The 22,702-nt window shown below is 37.3% G+C and overlaps 1 long non-coding RNA gene across 1 annotated transcript; it reads right to left on the bottom strand.

Moving 5' to 3' along the window:
* Window positions 1-6,094: 6,094 nt before the first annotated feature.
* On the bottom strand, window positions 6,095-21,517 carry LOC110211202 (uncharacterized). Its single transcript, XR_002325302.2, has 3 exons — window positions 21,435-21,517; window positions 8,899-9,025; window positions 6,095-6,282 (listed from the first exon to the last, which is right to left on the bottom strand). It is a non-coding gene; the product is annotated as an uncharacterized LOC110211202 (long non-coding RNA).
* Between the last annotated feature and the right edge of the window lie 1,185 nt (window positions 21,518-22,702).

Below are 22,702 nucleotides of genomic sequence, written 5' to 3'. Positions count from 1 at the left end.
ATTTATTTTTAGTTTTCAACATTCACTTCCACAAGATTTTGAGTTCCAAATCTTCTCCCCATCTCTCCATCTTCTCCCTCCCCCCAACCCAAGACAGGGTGCATTCTGAATATCCCTTCCCCTAATCTGCCCTCCCTTCTATCTCTCCCCTTTCTCTTATCCCCTTCCCCTTCTATTTTCATGTAGGGCAGACTAGATTTCTATACTCCATTGCCTCTGTATCTTATTTGCCAGTTGCATGTGAAAAAAATTTTTACATTTGTTTTTAAAATTTTGGGTTCCAGCTTTTCTCCCTTCCTACCTCATTGAGAAGGCAAGCAACTCCATATGAGTTATTCATGTATAGTCATGCAAAACATTTCTATAGTAGTCATCTTGTGGAAAACTAATTATATTTCCTTTCATCCTATGCTGCTCCCCCATTTATTCTATTCTCTCTTTTGATCCTGTCCCTCTTCAGAAGTGTTTGCTTCTGATTACCCCTCCCCCTTCTGCCCTCCCCTCTATTATCCCCCCACTCTCTTATGCCCTTCCCCCCCATTTTCCTGTAGGATAAGATAGCTTTCCATGCCCAATTAAGTGTGTATGTTACTCCCTCCTTAAGCCAAATCCAATGAGAATAAGATTTACACATTCCCTCTCATCTTCCCCCACTTTCCCTCCATTGTAAAAACTTCTTGTCTGTTTTATGTGAGATAATTTACCCCATTCTACCTCTCCCTTTCTCCTTCTCCCAGTATAATCCTCTCTCACCCCTTAATTTTATTCTCCAGATATCACACCTTCATCTTCAACTCACCCTGTGCCCTCTCTATCTATACATATAATTTTTTCCCCTCCAACTACCCGAATACTGACAAAGGTCTCATGAGTTACAAATATCATCTTTCCATGTAGGAATGTAAACAGTTCAACCTTAATTAGTCCCTTATGATTTATTTTTCCTGTTTACCTCTTCATGCTTCTCTTGAGTTTTGTATTTGAAAGTTGAATTTTTTATTCAGCTCTGGTCTTTTCATCAAGAATACTTGAAAGTCCTCTATTTCACTGAATGTCCATATTTTCCCCTGAAGGATTATACTCAGTTTTTCTAGGTAGGTGATTCTTGGCTGTAATCCTATCTCCTTTGACCTCCAGAATATTATATTGCAAGCCTTCTGGTCCCTTCAGGTAGAAGCTGCTATCTTGTGTTATCCTGATTGTGTTTACACAATACTTGAATTGTTTCTTTCTGTCTGCTTGCAATATTTTCTCCTTGACCTGGGAACTCTGGAATTTGACTATAACATTCCTAGGAGTTTTCCTTTGGGGATCTCTTTCAGGAGGTGATAGGTGGAATCTTTCAATTTCTATTTTGCCCTCTGGTTCTAGAGTATCAGGGCAGTTTTCCTTGATAATTTCTGGAAATACGATGTGTAGGCTCTTTTTTTAATCATGGCTTTCAGGTAGTCCAATAATTTTTAAATTATCTCTCCTGGATCTAATTTCCAGGTCAGTTATTTTTCCAGTGAGATATTTCATATTGTCCTCTATTTTGTCGTTCTTTTGGTTTTGTTTTGCAATGTATCGATTTCTTATAAAGTCACTAGCTTCCAATTGCTTCTTTCTAAGTTTTGAGGAAATATTTTCTTCAGTAATCTTTTGGACTTCCTTTTCCATTTGGCCAATACCTCTGAAGGCATTCTTCTCCTCATTGGCTTTTTGGGCCTCTTTTGCCATTTTAGTTAGGCTATTTTTTAAGGTGTTATTTTCTTCAGTATTTTTTGGGTCTCCTTTAGCAAGCTACTGGCCTGTTTTTCATGATTTTCTTGCATCACTCTCATTTCTCTTCCCAGTTTTTCCTCTACTTCTCTTACTTGCTTCTCAAAATCCTTTTTGAGCTCTTCCATGGCCTGGGACAGATTCATATTTTTCTTGGAGGTTTAGATGTAGGAGCTTTGACTTTATTGTATTCTTCTGGTTGCATATTTTGATCTTCTTTGTCACCAAAGAAATATTCCACGGTCTGACTTTTTTTGCAATGTTTGCTCATGATCCCAGCCAACTACTTGAGTTTTAAACTCTTTGTTAAGGTACTGGTCTACTTCCAGTGTGGAGAATGTACTGTTCCAAGCTTTGGGGATTTTGTGAAGCTGTTTTCAGAGATACTTCTAGGGACCTGTAAATTTTCAGTTCTTCCTAGTTGGTATGACCAAGGGCAAGGTGTTTATTCCTTTCCTGGCCTGTACTCTGGTCTAAGAGTGACAACAAGCACTCTTTTCTGCCTTGGAACTGTGAGGAGGATTCCTTCATCATCACCACTACAAGCTCCACCATGCCAGCACTCCTCCTTGCCCCAGGACCGCCACCTAGACCTGTGACCCAGATCCAAGCACAGGCTTGGATCAAAAGAATCCTGCCTTAGCACCAGAAAAGAGATCCCTGCAATCCACCTCTGATCAGCCATTTGATTCCCCCCTCAGACTGTGGACCAACAGCTCTGGAAGCAGCCACTGCACTAGGAATGCACCAGGACTGGGCCTGGGACGGAGCTTCTCCTTACCGTGGTCACAGACTTTTTCTACTGACCTTCTAAGTTGTCTTTGGCATTTTTAAGTTGAGAAGTCTGGAAACTGCCACAACTTCCTGTGATTCAGTCCCCTGAGGGCTCCTCTAGGTTCACTGAGGCCTGGTCATTGGCCCACACTGAACTTCCTTCTTCTCCCAGCCCAGTGCAATAGATCTTTCCGATCAACCATCCAGGTTGTCTTGGGCTGGGAAATTGTTTCACTCTGTCTTTTTTGGGTTCTGCTGCTCTCGAATTTGTTTAGAGCCATTTTTACAGGTATTTGGAGGGGTTTGGGGGAGAGCTCAAGCAAATCACTGCTTTTACTATGCCATCTTGGCTCTGCTCTCCCTTTCATCATTTCTGACAGCACAATAGTATTCCATCATAATCATGTACCACAACATTTTTAGTCGTTCCCCAACTGATTAGCATCCTCCTGATTTCTAATTCTTTGCCACCACAGAAAGAGCTTCTATAAATATTTTTGTGCATATATTCTTTGTTCTTTTTCTTTAATCTCTTTGGGATAGAGACCTAATAGTGGTATTGCTGAGTCAAAATGTCTGCAGTTCATAGCTCTTTGGAAATAGTTCCAAATTGTTCTCCAGAATGGTTGGAGCAGTTCACAGCTCCACCAGCAGTACACTGATGTACCTATTTTTCCATATCCCCTTCACATTTGTTATTTTCCTTTTGTGCCATGTTAGCCAAACTGATGGGTATGAGGTTATATCTCACAGTCATTTTAATCTGCATTTCTGTAATTACTAGCTATTTAGAAAAATTTTACCTGACTATTAATAGCTTTTGCTTCTTCTGAAAACTGTCTGTTAATATCCTTTGACTACTTATCCATTGGAAAATGGCTCTTACTTCTGAAAAATTAGCCCAGTTTGCTACATATTTGAGAAATGAGACCTTAATCAGTGACATTCACTATGAATTTTTCCTCAGTTTCCCACTTTCCTTCAAATTTTGAGTGCATTGGTTTTATTTGTGCAAAAAAAGTTTTAATTTAATGTAATCAAAATTATCCTTTTTATCTCCCATGAACCTTTCCATCTATTGTTTGGTCATAAAATATTCCCTTTTCCATAGATGTGACAAGTAATTTTTTCCATGCTCCCCTAATTTCCTTCTGATCTTACCCTTTATGTGTAAATCGGGCACCTATTTTGAACCTTATCTTGGTATATAAAGTGAAATGTTGGTCTATGCCTAGTTTCTGTCAGACTGCTTTCTGATTTTCCTGACAGTTTTTGTTGAAAATGAGTCCTTGCCCCAATAACTTTGATCTTTGGGTTTATCTAGCATTGGATTACTGTGGCCATTTATTTCTGTATATCATGTACTTGATGTATTTCATTGATCAAACAATCTAATTTTTAACCAGTTACAGATTGTTTTGATGCTTAACATTTTATTATATAGTTTGAGATCTGGTTCTGCTAGATTGACCTGTTTTGAATGATCAGAGTTAATTTATCAAGATCTAGAGTGTTGTGGGATTTGTGGGACCATACATCTGGAGTTGGAAGGAACCTCCAAAGCCATCTAGTTCAGTCTCCTCATTTTATAAAAGAGGTGGAAGTTGGCCTATGAGAGGCAGCTGTACTTTTAATTCTGTGTGAGATATGGAGACCTAGTCTCTAAAATAAAAACAAAAACCAAAAAACTTCATGAAGATAAAAAAACTTCCATGTGTCTATGTACTGATCACATGGAATTCCCTGAAAATCATTAGGTTATGGGGTGGGGAGAGAATTCTTTTATCAGTTAATTTTCTTATATTTTTCCTCTTTTTCCTAAAAGGGGAGTAAACAAGAGTTGGAATTCATTAAGAGTTCTAGTTAATTTAGATTCTTATACTACCAGTCACAATAAGTTGATTCTAAAAAGTTCTTTTTGGGAGAACTAATCTTTCTGGGTACTAGCCAGGAATTGTGAGGCATAAGAATGTGAGAATAAGTTACCTTGTGTTACCTACCTTTTCTTCACAGGAACACCATGAGCTAGCATCTGAGATTTAAAAAAATCCAATCCAATCAAAGCTGTGAGCACAAACGTTTACCAGTCCTTTTGGTTTTAACCAAAAAGTTATTTGTTCTGTTAAACTTGGATTCAGCCAAAAGGCCATAACTAAGGACCTGAAAGGCCACCTGTGGCCTCAAGGCTGCAGATTGCCCACCCCTCGTTTAAACAGATTGAACAGCTCAGATTCATGAGATGGTGCTTGAAGATGACCACATAAGTAGAAAATCACCTAAGATCATTGAGGAGGAATTATTTATGAGTTGAATCATTGTCCCTATTCCTGAAAACCACAGAGCATGCTAAAGTCCCAATTTAGAAGGCTATATTTCCAGAGAATCTATAGCCTCAGCCCTAACAGATTCATGTTTTTCCTTTCTTTTTACATTCTGTGGTCCTTCACTTTAGAAGGGTGGGATGAGAGTGGAGTTTGCAGTCTGACCTCCCTAGGGATTATTCTGATCTCCACTTCTCAAAATATATTTAACCCCATATCATATAATGTACTTCACCTAGTGTTTGTGCATTTCTCCTCAGTACTGGAGGAAATCTGGTTGGAAAAGAAGATAGGGAATGAGACATATGTTTTTTTTTTAAAGAAAAAAAACCCTCACAAATTAAAATCCCCACACTTGTGACCATGCAAAGAGAGGCAGAAACACATGGAGTCAAGAATGAAATGAGATTTTCTGAGGCTAGTTTAAGAGACCGAGTAGCTAGCAGTACAAAATTTTCGTTTTGCTTCCTATTAGTTTCATTTTGATCCACACACCCAAGAAGAACCTTTTTGCTAGGAAGCAAAGAGTACATTGTCATTCTGTCCATTTGTGCACGTGTGTGTGTGTGTGTGTGTGTGTGTGTGTGTGTGTGTAAAGCTTTTATTTCTCTTTTTGAATCATGTTGTGGGGGAAAGTCTGATCAGAAAGGGATGCCTCTAATGAAGCCTAGAAATTCAATTCATTTCATCCAGCACAACCAGCCTGTACAGTTGAACACCTTTGTTGATACAATGAGGATAGAGAGGGAGTTGATTATTTGCTTGACAGAAAGCATTACATTTGACAATTATGATTAATAGTTTTCAGTACTTTCCTTGTGCATGGCACTGTCCATGGTGCTAGTGTGACTAAGACAGCAGTACAAGATACAGCCCCTGACTTCAAAGAATTTAATATCAAAACAGCCAGCATGTGCTGCCTTGCTTCCTACACTAGTGGTGTGTAACATGTATCCCCATGACAGGAGTAAGGGGTCACGTCTGCTCTAGTGGAAGGCAGATTGGAAGAAGAACATGATAGCTCTAGGATCCTGGATGGTGGCAGCCCAGGGATGAGTGAGGGAGTAGAACTATTCTAGAGATGGCCAGAGTTCCTCTGTAGGTGGGGAAAAGAAGCAACTCTCCCTTCATATCAGCCACTTGGAGAATAATAAGATAGAAGGGATATAGTTGGGAGAAGTTGGGGTCTTTTTGTTTTTGTTTTTAGCAAACTATAAGAAAGGTTCCCCCCCCCCCGGTGAGAATGTAATTTAGTTTTTATTAGTTAAAAAAGGATTCTAAATAGGTTCATTCAGGGCTGGCTTTTTCCATAAGCAGACTAGTTGGTATAATTTTGAGGCCAGGGATTGATCTTCCTTTGAAACTGCCTCCATCCCATTTGCTGGTCTTTCAAATGTTCTCCTATCTTCTGGACAGGATTTTCATTCTGTAAGGAGAGAAAATGCTATTTTAGAAAAACATCACAAAACAAGTAAAAAATCCCTTCTTGAGAGGAAACACAGTGACTTAAATTCTGTTCTGAAGAAAATCCTGGGGTTACTTAAACCTAAGAGCTTCTCTCTCTTTCTCTGTATCTCTCTCTGTTTCTCTCTCTGTCTCTGTCTCTGTCTCTCTCTCTCTCTTTCTCTCTCTCTGTCTTTCCCTTTGCCTTTTCTCTTTTCTTCTCTTCTCTTTCCCAACAGTTTGTCCTTCAAAGTCATCCAATTGCATAAAGCAAACTCAATATATGAACATTTGGATTAATAGTGGTTAAGTAGGGAGTGATTCATTATCCAAGAGAGGATTTACTATAGGACTGATTTTAAGTAGTACCTTCCAGATATGTGATTTGATATATAAACATTTAATTCTCATTCAACATTTTTTCTAGAACATAACTATTTTGTAAAATCTGGCCTATTTATAATAGAAAGTCCCTACAAGTACTGGGTTATTATATTTCACATCATACACATGTATTATTTGCCTTCCTTTCTCTTCTGTTTCTGATGCTGGTTAGTATTTTTTCTCATCTGTAAAATAAAGAGTCTTGACTCAACAAATATTTGAACATATTGAAATTGGACTAAATGATTGCCAAGTTCCCTTCTAGCTTTTAAATTCCACAGCCTTCCAATTTTAAAACCACAAAAATATTGCTGCAAATGAGTTAAGCTGTTCACGGGCATAGATTATCATCTTTGTTATTAGTCCGTAGTGTGGACAAAGTAAAGAAAATTTGGGATTTTTTAGGCAGAACCTATAATTTTTAAGAAAAGAGGTTTCTTTACAAGAAATGAGGTTTTAGCTACTGAAGTTATTTCTTGACTGAATAAAATTTTTATTCTTTCTCTTTATGCCAACAATGCTAGAACAGGGTATGGTAATTCATCTTTATCATTCCTTACCACCTTAGGGGCCAAGATAAGCTTTCTGGTGTATGAGTATTTTTAGGAGGTTATGTATTTCTGCTAATATTTATTCCTGCACCAAAGGGAAGATCGCCTCCATATACAGCAACAAAAGTGATCTCAGAAAGACAATGACTCTGAGGAGTTCAAAAGTCTACAAGCCTTTTCTGGGAGAGACACAATAGACCTTGCTAGACTTTGAGAGCCTTCAAATGATGATTTTTTCATCATACTATAGTATGTGCTAAGGAAGAAAAGCCTTCAGATGTTTAAGATGGAGTGAATTAATTTTTATAACCCATAGTAGGTTCCATGAAAAACTTTTGGCACTTAAAACACATTGCTTCATCTCTTAGAGATAGTGCTAATGATGGTGGTATCTTTTGAAATCTTGGTATTGTATCTTGAGTATTTTATATGGGGGTTCTTAAACTTTCTGTGTTATTAATTCCTTTTGTAGCCTGGTGAAACCTATGGATTCTTTCACAGAATGTTTGGCACTATATTCTTAATTTGAAGGAAATGCTGAATTTCAGTTAGACCTTAATGAACATAAGAGTATAATTTTCCCATCCAAATTAAGATTAAGAATCCCTACTCAAATCCATTTAGACCCACCTATACATTAATTTTTTTATCCAACAAATTTGGGGGGATATATATCTAAGCCTTTCTTACTCTACATGAGAATTTGGGGTGTTATGTCATTGATGGGGGGGGATTTTATCATTCTTTGTGGTTTTTGTGCTTGCTTCTTCACAATGTCAGAGAATTCACTGAGTACTCTAAATTTCTTTATTAGTTAAGGCATTCTATATTCCAGAAGTTTAAAGGGAATGACTGGACTATAAGCCTATTAATAGGAGCCATCAATAGATTATTCCCCAAAGTGCCAGTTAAAAAGGATTACAATAATCACCACTTGCCTCCTCCTTGATTCCATGAAAAGCATAAGCATTTTATTAGTTTTGCAAAATTCTCAATGTGCCAAAAGACATGCCCACTTATTAAGTCTTCACCTGTAGGACCTACCCATAACCTTTGGAATTTTAGTGATGTTAAGCTCCAGAAGTACAATGTGAAGACCCAGAATTCTATCTCCATCAAAGGTAAAGCCATACTGTTGCCTCATGTTAGGTTTTCAGAAAAGCACTTTTACTGGTGCTGGCTTTTGAATTGCTATTATCTTTTCCCCATTTCCCTCTATCCAATAAGGAAGGAATCATGATGACAGTCAAAATGACACAGGAGGAACAATTCTGTGCTTGGAGTCAAAAGATACCTGTGTTGAAATCCCAGAAAAACTGAGATTCATGTTTATTAGTGTCTATTGGATTAAAATAAAATAAAAGCAAAATAAACAAAAGAATCTGAGAATCCTAACAACCTTGTCATCACAAATCTGAGGACAAGTGAAACAAGTCTCAATCTTTCCTGTGTTTGATAGTCCTTGAAATACTGGAAGGCAGTGTTCTTGTCCCTTACCCCTCCCTGCCACCCCCCAACCCAGACTTCTTTTATCAAGCTAAATATCACTATTTCCTTCAACCAGTTCTCATATGGCATTAAATCAAGGCCCATTACCATCCTGGGTATCATGCTTGAGAAGCCTGTCCACCCACCCCACCCTCTCTGGTCTTCTCATACTTCACCTTTTCAGTGATATTGATTTTCATGCTGCTCCTCAAATAAGACGTTCTATCTCCTGACTCCAGCCTTTTTCATCGTCTCCCATGCATGGGAATTCAGTCCTGTTCCAGACACTGCATATTAGTTGCTCTGTTGGCAGAGAGAGTTCCAAATGTCTAGGTAAGCCTCCAATTATTTCTATGTCATACTTTTATTCCAAGCTTGTGACCTGATTCCAAAACTTTCCACCTATTTCCTCCCTCTCTTTTTAAATGTCCTAGGTAGAGTATTTTAATAACAATATTGCTTCTGTTTTCTGTCTCCATTGATCTTCACTCAAATTCTCTCCACCATGATTTCATCCTCTATTTCTTGGTTTTCTTCATGTGATTATACCTTCTTGATGTAAAATTTATTTTCCTTATCCTTCTGAATGAGGCCCTTTTAGAGCCAAAGTCTAGGCTTATATCAGCAAGTCTCAATGACACTATAGAGACACATTAGCCTTTTTTCACTAGAATCTCTATTTCTGCTTATTTTCCATACTTTGCACATTTGGGTGGAGGCATCTGAGGCCATGAGTTTCATTGGCCTCTCTTTTCTTGGATTGTAACTATCATGGATTGCTGGGAATGTTTACTGCTATGCTCCTTCCTACATTGCAACTGCATTATAATTTGGAGTCAGAAGACCTAGATTCCAATTCTACCCCTATTACTTACTACATGTGTGACTTTGAACAAGTCATAGCAGCTTTGGAAATCTGTTTCCTCATCGATAAAACGAACAAGTTTTACTAAGTGGTTTCTGAAGTCCCTTCTAGCTCCAAATTTATGATCCTATGGTCTATGATGCCTAGTTTGGTGGATATATGGAGGTGATTTTCTCCTTTCATTTTTGTTTTCAGCTTATAGCCATCTTTTTTAGATTCATAAGACAAAGTACAAATATATTTTTATCACTCCTTATTAAGTACTTCTTGATCTTTCCTGGTTCTAACTGACCACATGAGAGCTTCAGGGCCTTTTTCTGGCCATGTAAGATGGTGAAGAGGTCATACTGAAATGCAGAGCTGGAGGAGCTGCTCTTTCAGTGGTTGTACAAAAGAGAGGAGCCTGCCCCTTCAACTGCACTCTTCTCTGGCTGTGCGTTATGCAAGACTGTTTCAAGTTGCACCCCTAGAGCTGGGGGGGGGGATGAGTGGCTGGCACCTTCCCCACGCCCCAGCCTCCATACAGCCATAAACATATAGTACTTAATGCCCTCGTCCTGCCTAGGCAAGTCTGATCCTGGGTTTGGGCTGCCTCCTTTTTCTGTTTGTTCTTTCTAATCTTAGATGAAAGAACATCTCAGGGTGAATGTGTCTAATTTTAAAGAGAGTGGAGTGGAAAAAAGTGAGCATTCTAGTCATGTGGGGTGGAAGAGAGAGTGTAGCTGTTGAAAAGTCACATAGCCTGGATATAAAGGTTTGGACGAATTGATTCCTAAGGCTTCTTCTAGCTCCAAAATCCTGTATAATTTGTCAGACAAAAGCACCAGCAGGGGGAGCCTGTGTGCTCAACCCCGGTGGAAAAAAGTAGGGCCAAAGCCCTTTCAAGACTGGGAAGTTTCTCCAGAGGCAGCAGGTAGGCATGACATCTTAAGGTGACAAGGAGCCTCAGGAAGAAGGTATTTTGATACTCCACTCCTTTACAGTGGCACTTGGTTGCTTCCTGCCTAATGTGACCTTATCTTCCTTCTTTTCCAATATGTTCTTCTGTGATAGAAATGCTTCCCCTGGGGCAATTAGCATCAGATAAAAATGAGAGTGTCATGTACCCCACACAAGCACGGCAAAAGACATGAATGTCAGGATTGTCATCACACCTCTTTCTCAAATGCTCTTTCTTAGCCTGCTCCTAGAATGTCTTGACAGCGTGCTTCCTTCTTTCATGGTATGGGAGCCCTTTCCAGCAAAACCGAGGCAATGAGCCAGCAGCAGTGGAAAGAAGACCTGAGCAGGAGTAGGAAGGCAGATGCATTCATTTCAGCTCTACCACTTACTAATTCTGACTCTGACCAAATCACTCACCTTCCCTAAACTTCTGTTTCTTCCTATATAAGAAGATACTACTGTTTGAACTGTGTCCTAAAACATAGTTTGAGATGAAATAATGTGCATGAAAGTGAATGATTAGCCATAAGATACCGTAGAAATGTCCAGTAATATCACTAATATTAATATCGCTTTATTTTACATCATGTGGTCTCCCCAGTCTGTGGCCCAGGTCCTGAGTTAATATGGAGAGAGGGCAGCAAACCAAATAAAACCACGCCCTGATGCTGGGGACAAGTTTCTTCTGGCCCTCATAGTGTGATATTCTACTGAGCTAGTGTTGATGTTTGAATATAGTGGAATCAACACTCGACTTGAAGTCATAGAGACAGGGTTTGTCTCCATCATTTATCACCTGCGTGACCTTGGCCAAGTTCCTTTGCTTTTCTTGACCTTTGTTTCATCATCTGCAAAATGACAGAGGTCCAGCTACTCTGAAGTCCCTTCTAGCTCTAAATCTGTGAACCAACAACCTCCCTCGGCCTCATTTTCCTCATTTGTAAACATGATCTCAAAGGCTTTTCCCAGATCTAAATCATACAAAAAAGTTCAAATATGTTCATCTTCGTTCCTTAATCCACCACCTCCAACACTATCTTTTACCCTAGAACTACCACTAAATTGTTCTTCAATCCTCATTTCTGCTTTTTTTTTAACTTATCAGACTTTAGACAGATGGTCTGAACATGCACATATGAGGGCTTCAAATGTTTGTTGAATGAATGAAAGAATGTTAGTTTAGAGTAAGTAGGCCTGGGGAAAAATTGGAAATCTGCATCTAGCTTTACAGATCTAGGTGACTGAAGAAATCTCTAGAATATCCATTAGATAAGGAATTGCACTTATATTATATTACAATATGGGTTATCACACATCCAGCAGGGAGCAGGTCTTCATTTCTCTCACACCTGCCCCTCCACACATCTTGTGTATACAAATTCAAACACAGGAGTCATTGTCATAAATGGCTTACTTCTTAGACTCATTTATTCAACATCTCTTAAACACCTCCTATGTATAAGACACTGTGCTAAGTGCTAAGGAAGATGAAGAGACGAATAAGACCTGGTTGCTGCCCTCAAGAATGTTATAAACTAGAGGGAAAATGAGATTTACATAAACATAACATAACAATACATTTGCACACAACATGCGAAGTTTTACAAAGTGTTTTCCTGACAGCTAGTAGTAGTAGTTGTTGTGCAGTTGTCCAGTTGTGTTCAACTCTTCATGACTCCATGGATCATAGCACACCAGTCCCTTTTGTCCTCTACTATCTCCCAAAGTCTGCCAAAGCTCATGTTCATTGTTTCCATGACACTATTTGTCTTTCTCATCCTCTGCCATCCCCTTCTCCTTTTGCCTTCAATCTTTCCCAACATCAAGATCTTTTCCAGTGAATCCTATCTTCTCATTATTCTCATTATGTGGCCAAAGTATTTAAGCTTCACCTTCACTATTTCACCTTCAATGAATAGTCTGCATTAATTTCTTTAAATATTGGCTGATTGGATCTCTTTGCTGTCCAAGGGACTCTCAAGAGTCTTCTCTCACAACACAGTTTGAAAGCATTGATTCCATGATGCTCGGCTTTCTATACAGCCTAATGCTCAGAGGCGTACATTGCTACAGGAAAAACCATAGCTTTGACAGTAAGGATTTTTGTTGGTGAGTGATATCTCTACTTTCTAGAATGCTGTCCAGATTGGCCATAGGTTTCCTTCCAAGAAGCAAGCATCTTTTAATTTCATGGTTGCAGTCACCATCTGAACCCAAGAATATAAAATTTGATGCTGCTTCCATTTCTTCCCCATTTGCCAGAAAGTGATGGGACTATTTGCCATAATCTTAGGGGGTTTTTTGGTAAGCTTTAAGCTAGCTTTCACACTCTCCTCTTTTATCCTTATCGAGAGGTTTCTTAATTCTTCTCTACTTTCTGCCATCAGGATAGTATTCCCAGCATATCTGATATTGTTGATATTTCTCCCAGCAACCTTAGTTCTGGCTTTTGATTTTATTATCTTCATATTATGGAAGAGGAAATGAGGAAGCAAACAGAGATGAAGTGATTTCTTCATTGTTGCACAAAAAAAAGATAGAGAAAGGACTCGAACCCAGGCCATTTGATGCTAAATCCAATGTTCTTCCCACTAGACCATACTACAAAGTACTATATGATAAATAAATGAGAGTCTTGGTCAAAAGGCCCAGAACAAATGGTATTAAATTCTAAGAAGGACATTATTGGAAAATACTAGGTTTCTATTTGATTCTTCTTATTTTTCTTTTTAATTTTATTTTATAGGATAAAGTCAAGTTAAAGAAATAAGCTTTTACTAAGTGCCTACTCTGTACCAGGCACTGTATTAAGTGCTAGAAAGGTGAGAAAGAAAAAAAATGTTTTCAATGTTCTCACAATCTAACTGGGGAGACAATATGCAAACAGCTATAAATAACTACCTATATAAAGGATAAATTGGGGATAATCTCACAAGGAAGGTGCTAACATTAAGGAGGACTGAGAAAGGCTTCTTTCTGGGAAGATGGGAATTTTGGTGAGGCTTGAAGGAAATCAGGGAAGAATGGAGGGAGAGATGAAGTTTTAGGCAAGGAAGAGAGTTTTAGACAAGGTGGCAGCCACTTAAAATGCCTGGAGGCAGGAAACTAGAAAGACTTATGTGAGGAGGAACAAGGAGACCAAGATTATTGCATATTTTATTAATTCTTTAATTTACAATGTTGTCACTTTCCAAAAATTGCCTCTCTCCCCAAAGAAGTTTCCTTTGTAACAAAGAAATATAATTAAGTAAATCAAACTATCACACTGGTAATGTCTAAAAAAAGTATGTTTCGTTCTTTACCTATCATTTGTCACCTCTCTGCCAAGAGAATGGAGGTATTTTGCACTGTTGGTCCTCTGGAAAGATTAGTTACTTCACTGATCAAAGTTCTTATGTTTTTATTGTTGTTTTCACTGGGTGTTCAGATGAATGGCTGGATGGGATCTATCTATCTATCTATCTATATTTGAGCATCACCTGGGACCATTTTATAAATGTAGTAAAATAAGTGAGCTAGCTTGCCTTCACTCAGTCAGTAATCACAATAAGCCAGGTCTAGGGTGGAAGTTTCTTTTTTAAAAAATTAATTTATTTTGATTTATCAACAATCACTTCCACATGCTTTTGAGTTTAAAATTTTTCTCCCCCTTCCTCCCTACCACCCTCCCTAAGATGGCACACAATCTGATATAGGCTATACATATACATTCCTATTAAACATATTTTCACGTTAGTGATGTTGTAAGTAAGAATTAGAACCAATAGGAGGAACCACCAGAAAGAGGAAACAAAACTCAACAGAAGAAAAAAAAACAACAAGTAGTATGCTTCTATCTGCATTCAAACTCCATAGTTCATTCTTTGGATGTGAATAGCATTTTCCAACATGAGGCCTTTGGAGATGTCCTAGATCCTTGTATTTTTGAGAAGGGTTAAGTTTATCACTATTAGTCATCGCTCAACGTGGCTGTTATTGTGTACAATGTTCTCTTGGTTCTACTCATTTCACTCAGCATAAGATCACACAAGTCTTTCCAGGTTTTTCTGAAGTCAGCCTGTTCATCATTTCTTATAGCACAATAGTATTCCATTACATTCATATACCACAACTTGCTCAGCCATTCCCCAATTAATGGGCATCATCTCAATTTCCAATTCTTTGCCACCACAAAAAGAACTGCTATAAATATTTTTGTACATGTGGGTCATTTTCCCATTTGTATGATCTCTTTGGGATATAGTAGGGATATAGATGAGTCAATTAACTGTACTAGGAACTGGGGCCATAGATTTCTCAATAGGGAGTTGATGGATGCAAAGTTCAGAGCCATGTTTTTTGGACATAGTAATTATTTAGTTTCATTTTGTTATGTGATACAAAAGTTTTTTCCCTATCTTTCTTTCTTTCATTTTTTAATGTGGGATGGGAAGGGATAGGAGAGAGAGGTTAGCAATAGTGATGCAAAAACAAAAGAGGGTCATTTTAAGTTTTAAAAAAATACATAGGGGCAGCTAGGAGGTGAGGTAGATAAAGCACTGGCCCTGGATTCAGGAGGACCCAAGTTCAAATCCAGCCTCAGACATATAACACTTACTAGATGTGTGACTCTGGGCAAGTCACTTAACCCCATTGCCTAGCCCCCCAAAAAATACATAGAAGAGAACAAAAGAAGGTTCATAAGGAAGTACAGAGAAGTAGGACAGTTTTGAAAGTAATTTGTAGATTACATACGTGTAGCCTGTATCAGACTGCGTACCATCTTGGGGAAAAAAGTGTGGAGGGAGGGGGAGAAAAATTTAAAACTCAAAAGCTTATGGAAGTGATTGTTGATAATTCAAAATAAATAAAAATTTTTTAAAAATTAAAAAAAGAAAGTAACCTGTAGAATCATGTGTGTATATATACACACACATATGTGGGCATACATATGTATGTATGTTATATATGTATACATATATTATATATCAGTGTAAAATGAAGATTCACAGTTTCATATAGAATCCTCTTTTTGTGTTCTGGTGTGTGTATAAAAATGTTCTTTTTTCAGTATTTCAGTCTAGAATTTAAAAAAATGAAAAATGAAAAATGAAAATTGATTGTGAAAGCCTACGTATTTGATTTTTATTTCTTCACTAAGGAGGGCCTCTCAACACACATGGACAATTCTTATGAAGATTTTTTTAGTGACAGGAAAGTAGGTATATAAGTTAGTGGTTACTGAAGTCTTTTTATTTGCCTTTTTCAGGGTAATAATACTATGCATAATGTTTTTAATTCTTTGCTAATCTTCCCCATTTTCATACAGTTTGAAAAAATACCTGAATGCCATTACAATTGTGTGGCTTCCAGCACAAATTTCTTCTACATATATAAGACTAGGCCAGTAGATCTAATTCTAATTCACAGCTATTTATTATCCTCCTTTTAGGTTCATCTATAAATGGTCTTGGGATGATATGGCTTAGATGAGCCTTATATCACATTTAATATAAGCCTTCCCCTTCATTGCCTTGTACTGTTTTGCAAAATACTGCCTTGTAATGCTGTGTGTTCAATCAGTCAATCAACAGGATTTGTGCTAGGCATTATGCTAGATGCTGGTACAGAAAAACAAAAAAGAGACATCTCTCAAGAAAATTATATTCTAAGTCTTAGACTCAAACTCTTGTTGCCATTGGCTTCCTTTTCTCTTCACTTGGTAAGGACATCAAATGTTTGTTGCCCAAATTGATTTCTGGATTTTCTGGCTTCCTTGTTGTGTGGCTTTTTAAAGTAAGTTAGACTTCTCTAAGAAATAGTAATACTATGATCATCAGACTTAGTATTTTCAATTAATTAATTAATTAATTTTAGTTTTTAACATTCACTTCCATGAGCTTTTGAGTTTTAAATTTTGTCTTCCACCCTCCCCACCTTCCTCCCCAAGATGGCACACAATCTGATATAGGCTCTACGTATACATTCCTATTGAACATATCTTCACATCAGTCATGTTGTAAAGAAGAATTACAACCAATCAGAGGAACCACAAGAAAGAAGAAATGAAACAAAACAGAAGAAAAAAAAGAGCAAATAACATGCCTTGATCTGCCTTCAGACTCTATAGTTCTTTCCCTGGATGTGGATAGCATTTTCTATCATAAGACTTTTGGAGATGTCTTAGATCCTTGCATTGCTGAGAAGAGCTAAGGCTATCAAAGTTAGTCATCACACACTGTGGCTGTTACTGTGTACAATGTTCTCCTGGTTCTGCTCACTTCACTCAATATCAGTCCATACAAGTCTTTCCAGGTTTTTCTGAAGTCTGCTTGCTCATCATTTCTTATAGCACAATAGTATTCCATTACATTCATATATCACAACTTATTCAGCCATTCCCCAATTGATAGGCATCCTCTCAATTTCCAGTTCTTTGCCATCACAGAAAGAGCTGCTATAAATATTTTTGTACGTGTGGGTCCTTTTCCCATTTTTATGATCTTTTTGGGATACAGCCCTAGAAGTGGTATTGCTGGGTTAAAGTGTATGCACATTTTTATAGCCCTCTGGGCATAGTTCCAAATTGCTCTCCAAAATGGTTGGATCAGTTCACAACTCCACCAACAATGTATTAGTGTTCCAATTTTCCCACATTTTCTCCAACATTTATCATTTTCCTGTTTTGTCATACTAGCCAATCTGCTAGGTATGATGTGGTACCTCAGAGTCATTTTGATTTGCATTTCTCTAATCAATAGTGTTTGGAGCATTTTTTTTTCATATGACTATTGATAGCTTTAATTTCTTCAACTGAAAACTGCCTGTTCATACCCTTTGACTATTTATCAGTTGGGGATAGATTCAGTCTTTTTACTTTTATGACAACAACTCAAATAGATCAGGCTAGAGCTATTGCAATTGCATTATTGTCCTTTTAAAATCTTTATTCTTTATCTAATTAGGTATTTATTTTGAATTTTATTCTATCTGGTAGATAATCTGGCCATATACCAATACTTCATTCTGAAATGACTCTTACATTGGTGATCAGAGCCTTCTTATTTGTTAAGATAGTCAATTTCTTTTTTTTTTGTGGTATTATTTGCGAAGTCTAGTATATCACTGGTTGTATTATAAAGTCTATTCTTCTTGGCCTGAAATTTGAGGCCTTCTGTAATCTCTTCCCAATCTATCTAAAGATGAAGGTTAAGGCTTATCCAGCCACTATGCCATTTGAAAGCAAATTCCCTGAACTTGCTCTCTGTGTCCACTCACACAATAGGATACTGGATATTTTCATTCTAAACACATATTGTGAAGAGTTGATTCTTCAAAGAAATGAGTTTAGACAAGTTTGGGGCTTGCTTCAACAGGAGAATGTTTGGTTTGGTTTGAGATATTCTTAAGCTTCTGTGATGTGAATCTTTACTACAAAAAACAGTAGACATATTAGAACCAATAGTGGGATATTATAGTTCTTCCCCAGATAATGACTATTTCCAGATTAAGCAGCATTCAAAGCAGAACAGGGGCTGAGGTAAGCATTGTGGTTCTTGATCATTTTGTTAAAAAAAAATTCCAGGAAACATGAAAATATGTGACTGCCAGGAAAGAATGAAGAGGAAAGAAATGGAAAACTTTGTTATAGCCAGCCCAGATGGTCAAATCTTCTGAGGCTTTGGCTGCTAGATCCTAATTGCTTGGCTACTCTCTGCTCTCATCACATGAGAGAAAGTAACTTGGCCTGGAGTTCCCATTTAGTATCATGCTGCCTCCTTTCCAAAGGACACAGTGTCTGTATGACCTATATTTGTTCTATACAATTAATAGCCCATGATTATCTTGAAGAAAATTGATACTAAAACATATTCAAGGATTCCTATCTAAGGCTAAGCTTGAATGAAAGTTACAATAGTTTCACATGACAGTGATAAATTTTATACCAGTATATTTTGACTAAAAGTCAAGAGTCAGCTAGGTTTACATCAGAAAGAACTATGAACACATTCATGATTTGTGCCTCTGTTTCCACTTTTCCTATCAAATATCTTTCTTCATAGTCATATTTTTACTACATAGGTTAGCATTAAGGGTTGCTTGAGCCTGGCTTTTAGTGAGAAATGTAAACCAAATGCTATTCAAACCAGCTTATGAAAATGCAAACTTTTTTTATCTATTAATGAAAAAACTTCTTTAAAGAAATGAATGATTAGGTTTAGCAACAAAATACAAACTCAAATACAATTAACTGATAGTACTAACTCTTTAGGCAACTATAAATCCTAGACTTCATGGTTAAGCAGTTTACTGCATCAGAAACATGATTTTATCAGTGGAAATGGTATGAAAGAAGAAACATTACCACCTGTTTTTATCATTTTACTCTGTGGATCATGAACTGTTTCAATTGATTTGTAGCTGAAACCTTCAATAAGTATTATCTCTCTCATTAGAATATAAGTTCCTTGAATATAAGTCCTTTGACAGGGACCATCTTGATTTATCATTTGTATCTCTAGTACTCAGTGCAATGTTTTGGACAGTAATAAGTGCTTTTTTATTTGTTCATTCATTCAATGAATTCCAGGATTAAAAGACATCAAATGTAGTCCAAACTGAACATGAAATAGTTACCTTTGGCAAAAAATGATGACCCTTCTTGGATAATTATTAAACTCCACAAAAGTAGGGTCAGATCAATTATTCACTTTCTTGGCAGTAAATGGGAAGTCAAATGAAACTCAAAACAGGTGGATTTGAGAAATTTTTTTATTTTTTAATTAAGTGGAGGGAGGAGGAGGGAGAAAGAGAGGAGTTTCATGTGGTTCACATTTGAAATATTCTTTGGTCTTCCAAGGTGTTACCTCTGTCTCTACTAAATTAGCATCTTTGTTCACTAGCATTTGACAAAAGTTTTATTATTATTATTATTCATTGATAGATGTTGTCTGTATGGACAAAAATTTTCTGTATTAGGAAGTTTTTCTCTCAAGCTTTTTCTGAGTAGGAATTCCAGTTTCGAACTGGGCAGCTTAGCTCTCACTATATAAAAGAGTTTCCCTATTGCTGTCAAGATTATCACCATCTTCTGTCCTCCCGGTTTTCAGTTTAGGTTTCATCCTTTATTCTTCACTATCTCTCACCCCTCTCCCACACACATATCCAATTTATTTCCAAGACTCTTCTATTTTACCCTTGTAACATCTTTCCTTTCCCCTTCTTTCTTCTGATGATGCCACCACACTGGTGAAAGCCCTAATCTCCCCATCTCTGTACAATACCTCCTGGTTGGTCTGCCATAAGTTTTCCCCCTCAAGGTCATTTTCCATTCAGCCACCAAAATGATTTTCCTAAAGCACAGGTATGACCATGTCATCCTCTATTCATAAACTCCAGTGGATTCCTATCACGTCCAAGATCAAACACAAAATCCTCTGTTTGACATCCAAAGCCCTGCATAACCTGCACCCCCAAACATACATTTCCAGTCATCTTACACTTTACATCTGCTACCTCCAATGGCACTGGCCTCTTTGCTGTTTTTTGAATAAGATATCTCATCTCCCTACTTTGGGCATTTTGATTGGCTGTCCCCCTCATGTAAAATTCTCTTCTGACTCATCTCTACCTCCCCAATTCCCTGACTTCTCTAAAATCCCGCCTTCTACAGGAAGTCTTCCTTGTTCCACTTTAATTGCAGTACCTTCCTTTTGTTAGTTATTCCCTATATATCCTGTATGTAGCTTGTTTGCATGTTATTTCTCCCCTGCATAGTGAGCTCCTAGAGAGCAGGAACTGTCCGTTGCTTTTCTTTGTATCCCCAGCACTTCACATAATACTCAGAACATAATAGGTGCTTAATAAATGTCATTGCCTGAATGATAATAAAAACTCCTTTGATCTGGACTTGAACTTGATGAATTTGTAAGGAAACAAGGTTAATTAGCGGATTTCCTGATCAATTTATTGAGTTTCCCAATCAACTTGAAGAGCTATTTGCTAAGCATGTCTCATTTATCTTTCAACTCATCTCTGTTGAACAGTTCTTGTTCCATGCCCATTCTGAAGATATTTGTTTTTTCTTGGTTACAGAAAACAGAAGCAAAATAAGAGTTCAGTAGTTTTGCCTATTCTGCATTGTGGGGGCCACTGTCATTTTTGAGTTCCTGGATTGATAGATTAACAGAATGACACAAATATATTATACCTAAATTTTACCATAGACTTGACAAAGTCTGCCAGGATAAGCTTGCTGACAAGATAGGAATGGTTATATGATCATATAGTTAGGTGGATTTAAAACTGATTAATGATCATACCCAATGACTAGTCATTAATGGAATCCCTAGGTAGAAGGCCAATGGCTTGAGAATTCAATGAATAAAAGAATAAAGAGACAAGAGAATAATGACAATGAAGAATAAGCTCAACAGGAGGGAGTGTAGTGAAGAGGAGAGGCCTAGAGTTCAAGATACAGAATTGTCAATGATAAAGCACAAAATCTAGCCAATGCTAGTAGGTAACTTCCCATTTTGACACTTCTATTACCACATAACTGTTATCTTTGATCCATGTGGAAAAGCAAATACAAATGAAAACAACCATGGTAGAAGAGAGATGTTATTTTGAATTCTTTGAGGTTTTACAGAAATTATTTTTAGGTTCTGGGAGTACAAGTGAAAGAATTCCACTGATACTACTTACACAGGAGAGATGATTTAAAAGAAAGTTTCATTGGCTCAAGGGCTAGGTCATAAAAGTATAGTGAGAATAAATTCTCTGCCTGATTGTATTCATTATCAAGTCTATGTGTTTATTCACAGCAAAATATAACATTTGTGAATTCATTGTGCTAGAGATAAATTAAAAGAAAGAGAAGCAAATGAGAGGGTAGAACCATTTGGGTATTATTATTCTACAGACCTCTGGAGTGGATGGGACTCCCGTGGAAGCCAAAAGTAACAGAGGCCCAAATATTTGTGGTGTAGAGGAAGATCAAGACCTAAAAAAAGTATTGTATTAATTAGACTAGATTATACATATGTGTACACAGATTCTTATTTAAAGAACTCAAATCAATTTTGTTGGTCAGCAGGAGCCCAGGGAAAGCTCTGTTAATTGCTGGCAATCATCCACCAGGAACACTGATAAATAGCACAATCACTGCCTGGGTTGTTCTTGGAAGCCAAGCCACTACTTTGGAGCAGTGTGAAATCACAAATACTCTCCATGTGCAAACAATCCCCACTTATGCTTTATCATGTGTACTCTATCAACCCTAAAAATGTCTTTTTCCCTTCCTGAATCATTAGCTTGTCTGAAAAAAAAAAACCAGACATGTTAGAAACAGAATAGGTCATGCAAAGGAAAATACAGGATGAAAAGAAATGGTAATAGAGCCCCATCAAAAAAGTGGGAATAGGTTTATGATGGAGGTGGACCAACTTGGCAGTCCTTTCAAACACACATGCAATTACCTATTGTTTCTCTTTTTATTCTGCAGTCTCTGATGTGAATGCATTTAGTCCCAAATGAAAGAAGCTTTGAAAAATAAGCTCCTAATTTGCACATTGAGGATGCTGTTGGTATACTTATGCCTGAAGGTAAGAAAGATTATTAAAACAGTCTCTCAAGGTTTCTGTGATTTCCCAAAACACATGCCAAAGATTTTTCTAAATAATACTGATGTATGAAAGTAAGAAATGCTTGAAATTATTATAATATTATTGAAAAGAAAATGTTTGACTTCTGGTTAAAGGTTAATGGAATGGAACAAGCCAACTGGAAGTGGGAACATAATGTTACAAACACATTTTTGTAAAAAAAAAAGATTGTATAATGTTTTGGAAAGTGTACTGGAGTTGGAGTTAGAAGGTTTCATTCAAGATTCAGGTCTGCCACTTGCTAGCTCCATGACCATTAGCTTCAATTTCCTGATCTGTGAAATATGTGTAATCATGTCTATACTACCTATCTCTCGGGGCTAATGTTAGGAGCTGATGAGATAATGTATGGAAAATCCTTTAAAATGCCATCCAAATGTAATCTAGTTTTCATTTAAGAATAGAGTATGATCATTTTCTTTAGAGAATATGCAATATCATGTATGTTCTCAGAAGAGTTATTGTTTTTTTTGTGGGTGCTCAATCTGACCCCACAGTCCACATAGCTCTGTGTAATAATAAAGTTTA

The sequence above is a fragment of the Phascolarctos cinereus genome, unplaced genomic scaffold (assembly GCF_003287225.1).
Source record: "Phascolarctos cinereus isolate Bilbo 61053 unplaced genomic scaffold, phaCin_HiC Scaffold_1;HRSCAF=81, whole genome shotgun sequence".
NCBI classification, from domain to species: Eukaryota; Metazoa; Chordata; class Mammalia; order Diprotodontia; family Phascolarctidae; genus Phascolarctos; species Phascolarctos cinereus.
The sequence above is the reverse complement of the archived record's forward strand: the minus strand, read 5'-3'. Positions and strand labels throughout refer to the sequence as shown.